Genomic DNA, 7,781 nt, shown 5'->3' with positions numbered 1-7,781 from the left:
TTATTATTGTTCGATCTCACTAGCAGCAATTCAAACTCATATTTCGATATAGTTGATCTAATCACCTATAAGCTATGTGTTTTCTTAGATTTATTTTTATCTCAAGGCATTTATTATTGTCGTTCGATTTCACTAGCAGCAATTCAAACTCATATTTCAATATAGTTGATTTAATCACCTATAAGCTATGTGTTTCTTAGATTTATTTCTATCTCAAGGCATTTATTATTATTCGATTTCTCTAACACCAATTTATCATCCCCACAACCCCATGATTAATAACTATTTTATTTTGATATAACTATGAATTTGATTATAGCCTTGAAATATCGACACAAACTATGAATCATATTTAGAATACTCAAACTCATATTTCAATATAGTTTATCTAATCAACTATAAGTTATATGTTTTCTTAGACTTGTTTTTATCTCCCGAGACATTTATTATTATTGTTCGATCTCACTCTACTGACGGAATGCACCATCCGTTTTGTGTTGCCTTGCGCTCAAGAGAACGTAATTGGAAGGAGCAAACAGAGAAAAGTTAAAAAGAAAATATATAAGCGACAGTGAACTATAGGCATATATTTTTATCCACGTAACAGTGTACCATCCGTTTTTTTTGTGTTGTCTTGCAGTGAAGAGAATGAATAAGGAAGCGCCAAACAGAGAAGAAAAGTATGACCAGAGATCAGAGCATTATACTATACCAGAAGATCGACCGTATTTTTATTTTATTTTTTTAATTGGTACTAGATAACCAACAACAATATCTACCGCTATTCCCATAATGTAGAAATCAAAATAGATAATCACCTTACAAACAAATGTCTTAATTTCTAAGGACATCGATCACGAAGGGCAAATTCTCCAAATAAATGTGAACCAAACCCTGCTACTCAATAATAACAGTACTTCTGTGATTTATTGAAGGGCAAAAAGGACCAGACAGACAAGAAATGTACCATTAGTCAAGACTCGTGAGTGCACCTCTTTGTCGGAGGAAGTTCTTCCCAAAATATTTAGTTGGATACGGGACATCTCGTTTCAGGGATGGAAAGCTACATTTATATGAAACTAAACTCAATTAAGAAAGGGGCAGCCCTTCGGCTAGTCATTTGGATAGCTTCCTCATCTCTACTTTTGGCATTTTCTTGGGTATTTTTTATATATTTGGTTTTTGTGAACTTGTTTGTTTTTGCTTCTGGAATTTAGCTCATGTGTGTACCGTTAAATTGTCGTGAGTTAAGAGGCTTAAAACATACCTAACAAAATTCTAAAAACAATAGTAATGATGTGGACATATATTTATTAGCATAATTTATTTTAAATACGGAATTAACATAATCATAGAGGGATCCAATTTTTTCATTTCTAAATTTTTTATGAATTGATATTATTTAAATATTTTGTATAGTTATTTTTTTTAATTTTCATAATTTTTATTTTCGTGGACATGAGCAAAGTTTCAATTCAATTTTGATGCCGGCTGTAGAATGAATATCTAGGCTCAACAAAAATTTTGTACAATTGTTTTCAACAAAATTTAATTAAGATAATACATTCTCCTTTCATAAAGTGGAAAGCTACTTGTGAAACTAAACTTAATTAAACGTGTAGAATGAGCATCTCGGCTCAACAAAAATTTTGTGCAGTTGTTTTCAACTAAATTTAATTAAGATAATACATTCTCCTTTCATAGGATGGAAAGCTACTTGTGAAGCTAAACTCAATTAAAAAATCTCCATGCCTTTGCCTAGTCACTTGGAAAGGTTTCTCATCTGTATTTGTGGATTTCGGGGACATTTCCTACATATTTGGTTTTTTGAATTTGTTTTCAACTAAATTCATTTAAAACAAGTATAAATGGATTTTAACTAAAGATCTATTAAGAGCCAAGAGAGATCAATTTTCAAACTTGAAGAAAGATTTACAAGTCAATCAATCCCTTTTAGTGCTTGGTAGATATGTGATTAGCATAGATCTATAGTGGTAATTTTTCATTGTTTAAATTGTATTTTTGGATATTGTATCATTATTAATATTTTATATTAAAAATTAAATGAGTTACACATTTTACTCTTATTAAAAAGTAACCAAGTTATTTTACCTTTAATTAATTTTTCCTTTCAAGCTAAATATAACATAAATACACACACATATAAATATAAAGAACTAACTACTTTATTTTACTTTTAATTAATTTTTACTTTTGAGCAAGGGTAACATAAATACACAAGAAAACAAACACACACACATATATAGATATATAAACACATTTTCTGTAGAGAGAAAGTTCATACTGAAATATATTAATTAATATGGATATTCAAAGTGTTTATTTAAATTCTATATTGAGATATTTATAACAGAAATAGATTTTTTTGAGTGCTTTATATCTATAAAGTTATATAAAATTATATTATTTAAGATCGAAATATTTTATTTATTATTTGAAAAGAAAAAGTGAAATATGGAAGAATCAAGTAAAATAAAAATGGAATATCTATAACTCAATAAATTATTGTGTGAATGGATATCTGAAATATGGATCATAAAAGTCTTATATCTAAAATTGGGCTAAAAATTATTTTTATTATTTTTTAAGAACTTATGTTACTCATACTAAATTGTAAATAAACTTTTAAACTCAATAATACCAATTTAATTTAGTTTTAGGAATTTTTTTATCTTGATTTGTACGAAGGATTGGACAGAGTTCTGTAGTTTTCGCAATGTGCCTGATAACATGATACGGATGTGAGAATATCTATTCAAAAATAAAAGAGAAGTGACCTTGTGGAAAACCATACACTGTAACTAAGCTGGAGATGTTTTGTAAGGTCGGAGAGTCCTTGGGTGCTTGACACCTGTCCTTATCACTGTCTTTTATGGGTGCTTGACACCTGTCCTTTGCCCAAAATCGTGTCAAACCCATCTGTCACTATATTTCATCATTCCAAAATCGTGTCCCCCCAGCTTTGCAATTTTAGTTGTCATATCATCATATGGAAGTCTATGTTGACACTGATAAAACGTTTTGTTTGAAAATGCAGCTTTCATTGGTAACATTTTAGTGAAGTGATGTTTCAATAAGTAATTGTTTGTAATCATTCATCATGGAACATTGAATGTACGGTGAAATACTTGATGAACTGTAAATGCAAGTATTCGATAATATCGTCAACAAAAAGGAGCCCTTTCAACGCTGCGTTAAACGCGTTGAAATCCATTTGTAGTAGTGGATTCCCATCAATTGCTCAATGATCTCGGGAGAAATACATGGCCAGCTTTTTAAGGTTTTTAAAGATGTATGATCTTTATTTAGGCTAAAAGCTCAGAAATTCAACCAGATTTTTATATAAAATATTTTTCTAAATTTGAAAAATATATATCTAAAATTTGGAATTTGAGCAATTCTATTTATAATATTGGAAATTTTAAAATTTAAAATAAATATTTTTAAAGGTATGCATAAACACAAATCAAAGGTGTAAGAAAGATTATAAAGTAACAACAAAGATACAAAAGAAGGGATAATATACATCTAATTATAGAGTGTCATACTTGAGTGTTGGACATTGGATTTAAAGCAATGTCTATACTTGATTATGCAAAGCATTTAATGAATTTATAGCCAAGGGCTTATTGTAATACCAAAAGAGTGAGTTACTTTGTATTGCTAAAGGAGTTGTAGAGGGAAAATGAGTTATTTTGTATTGCTAAAGAAGGAGTTGTAGAGGGAAAATGGTTACACATTATAAAGTAAACCAATCAAATTTGGTTATGCAAGTTACCTTATTTAGCTACCTTGTTATATTTGATAGGTCATAGAATACCCATCATGAAATCATTGTATAGCCTCTTGTTGTTGCTCTATTCAGAGACAATACATTGAGGTGCTTTCATGAAAGGTGAATAAGGTGATTTATTAGAGTGAAAAGCATGTGTTGATCCATTACATGTAAATATATACCATAGAAAATAACATAAAACTTATGATAATGATTGAGGTGAATCTTGAATGATAAGGTTTAAGAAAGCAAAGAAGTATTGATAGAAATTGTGTAAAATAGATTACAATTAGATAATAGGATATAACATTTTTTTCGGAAGTTTTTGCAATATCAAATATACTTTAACATATAAAGAAAATGTAATGCAAGATTTTAGAATTAAAACTTTAACGATCAAACATATGGAATGAAATGATAAAAATATCTTGCTTTGAATTACATGTGGAATGAAATGATAAGAATATATTGCTTTGAATTATACAAAAGCTACGATTAAAACTTTAAATTATCAAATATATAGAATATCATGCTAAAATGCTCCATAATGAACATTTTCATTATTAAACATTTGAACCCCTGTCCACATTTCTCACTTAATCTATGTGAAATTGTAGTTAAATTTGCACATAATGGACGTAGCCTTAAAGCAATGACCAAAACTTGCAAGTAGGAAATAAGAAAAAAATTGACATAAAAAATAAAATGAATTCTATTCACACACTAAAATAATGAGAATACCAATTATATATGATTAAATCAATGAACTAATGTGCCATGGTAGTGAATCTAGAGATGTGGACATGCACAAAAGAAACTGACAAATAGTCGTAGTTAGTTGACGATGTAGTCATTAGTTAACTATGTCATGAAAGTGGAACTAACTAAAACTCATGCATGCACTTGTGGAGAACCCTCTTGGTGATAATGATAAGGTTTCCATGCATGAATTTACTCCACTAGTCTAATTCAACTACAACTAAATGTATGTAATATCTGCAATGCTCCAATAAAATGCTACTATGAAAAACATAATGAATGGGTCCCCATCATGTATCAATCCTTAGATGTAGTTCATATTTATCTTGATGTGTTTTATTTGTTCTCGCAACAATTAACCTCTATAAAACTTTAATGTGCTTTGATTATCACACCAAATAAAAGTCAGGTGATCAAATAGGACACCAAGCTTAATGAGGAAATTTTAGAAGCAAATGATGTGAACGAAAATGGTGGCTGCACCTCTGTACAAAGCCTTTATTGATCAAAAGTAACCATGGATTACTTTTTGCTCAAGAAATAAATGGGGCCAGATCCCAAGTTGAGACCATATCTTAAAGTGGACTTGCGATTAATGTTATCTCTAGCACAATCTAAATTATTATGGCAACTAAGATTCAAGGTATTTTATGTTGCGTAATGAATACATAGTTGATAGTTCTCTAGACATACTTGAGCGTGTGCTTGGCAGTTTTCCAATTCAGCTCCGTCAAGCATATGGAAACTATATCTACTGCATGTGAGAGATCTTGATGAGAGTGAGTGATATAGAGGAGAATCCCCATAGAATGTCTATACATGGTGAAATCAATTAGAAGTGTATCCTTTCCATTGTAAAGGTTTACCCCTGGTAATGAAGGTGTAGCTACTAGCTTGCAATTGGTTATGTGAAAGCAAGATAAGAGATCTCTTGCATTCTTGGACAGAGCAATTTTGATCCCTAAGGTTGAATTACTTATCATTAGTAGATTATCTACATAGAGCACTATTATCAACATAGATTTAGATCTTCTCAACATATAAACATTTGGATCAAATTTACATCGAATGAAATTTTAACAGAGTAAAAAGGAATCCATTGTAGCATACTATTATTTGAGTGCATGCTTGAGGCTTTAGAGACACTTGCCAAGTTAAAAAAATAAAGATGAATCTTTTACGTACCCTTGTAGATTCTCCATGTAAATTTCCTCATTGGGATCCCCATGAAGAAATGTATTTTTCACATCCACGTGTTGAGCCTCAGACCTTCTTATTGCTGCAATGGAAAGAGATAATAGAATAGAGTCCATTTGGCCATTGGAACAAAATTTTCATCAAAGTCAATGCCATGAACCTGTTGAAAGCCTTTGGCCACCAACTATTCGTGGTATGTACTGGCAAGTCCATTTGTTTCTTTCTTTGCCCTATAGATGCATTTTCATATTGCAAGCTTAAGATTTAAACCAAGGGAAACCAATTCCAATAATTTGGTTCTTAATGAGGGAGTTGTACTCCTCCATAACTACTTCCTACAAATAATTCCCCGTAGCTTCTACACAACTCTAGTGGTTGAATGATATAACCATGTCGTAACGTATGTGTATAATTGGTTCTATAGATTCGGGTGGATATGATGCTTCTTCAAATTAAGATCCCGTGGCAAGATCACCCAATATATCAGTCATGAGATCCCACTTATGTGCCAAAACTATTTAGGAATCTGAATCTTTGTGTTCATTAGCATGATCTTCTAATTTAACTTCAAAAATTGAATTTGAAATCTAATATGAGTGATGTGATGCATGATTTCTTGTATCTATTATAGGAGCAAGAATTCTTTTTTTCATGTTGTTCATTAGATGCGTGCAAGGGAATTTCTTTGAAGTAGACACTCCTCTCAATTAAGAGCTTTTTTGTTGAAAGATATCGCAGTTTGTATCAATTTACACTATATGGATATCCAAGAAAGATCTAATCCTCACTTTGATGCTACAAATCCTTCCTTTTTTCTATAGAAATCCAGGCCAATACATAAGATCCAAAAAATTGGAAATGCATGACTATGAATTACATGTCACTTCATGCTTCAAAATATATTTTTCCCATAATAAAATTAGGAGTGGATATGTATTGCATTTATTAAAGATAGTTGATTGCTTGAGCCAACAATTTGGATGGAAGGGCATTACATTTAACATGCGACTAGCCATCTCTTTGAAGGATTTGTTCTTCCTCTCAACTACACCATTAAGTTACAAAGGGTATTTTACTATGTTTTGCAATTGTATTCTTTCTTCATGACATTATTTTTAATATACTCACTTCCATTATATATAAGGAGGATCTTAATCATGTTTCTATATTGCTTCTCTGCATGCGATTTGAAAATATTTATATGGTCAAACACTTCAAATTTGAGTTCGACAAATACACTCATGTGTCTCTCATGTAATCATTGATGAATGCTAGTATATATATGGATTTTCTGATTGAATAATATCGAAATGGCCCCATTATGAACAAGATCCAAAGGAGAGGAGGATCTCCATGCATGCCCCTTCCAAAAAATTTCTTACGGACTCATTCCAAGAGATCATCTTTCATAAAATCCATTAAAAATTCTATGGCAGTAAGGCCATTCACCCCTAACTATTTGCTAAGTTGTTGCATGTATATAAAATTTAAATCTCCAAATATTTTGTGACAAACTATACTTTCATCATTTTCATGCATCAATAGTAAAGGGGAATCTAATTTATGAACAAATTCAAAAAAATGTATAGATGAGTATGATGATTTACCTTACCGACTGCAAGTTTGGAGTTATCTTGCACGTCATAAGTGTTCAAAAAATCTAGGTCGAATTCAACTCTATTTCTAGTGTTGGTATGTATCATTCTGTACACAAAGAGAATATTTAATGGAATATTTGGAACTTCCATCCTTGTGATATTCCCTCCCTTGTCCAATTACCTCTACTAGAGAATAATTTCCCATTAGAATAGGAGATATGGTTTTAAAGATTAGAGAGAATATTTTGTGGTTGCAATGTGATGTGAAGCTTTGGAATCTATGATTCATGCATCAGGAAATTCATAATGAATATGAATTAATGCATCCACATTCCACCTTTTTTTAGGTTTATTTTCTCAATACATATTCTCGGCACTCTCTGGAATACATTCACTGAGATTATTTTGTTGAATATTTGTTCCATGAGATG

Source organism: Pinus tabuliformis, chromosome X, assembly GCF_031772625.1.
Source record: "Pinus tabuliformis cultivar Carrire ecotype Pingquan chromosome X, CPIR1, whole genome shotgun sequence".
Taxonomy (NCBI): Eukaryota; Viridiplantae; Streptophyta; class Pinopsida; order Pinales; family Pinaceae; genus Pinus; species Pinus tabuliformis.
The sequence above is the reverse complement of the archived record's forward strand: the minus strand, read 5'-3'. Positions refer to the sequence as shown.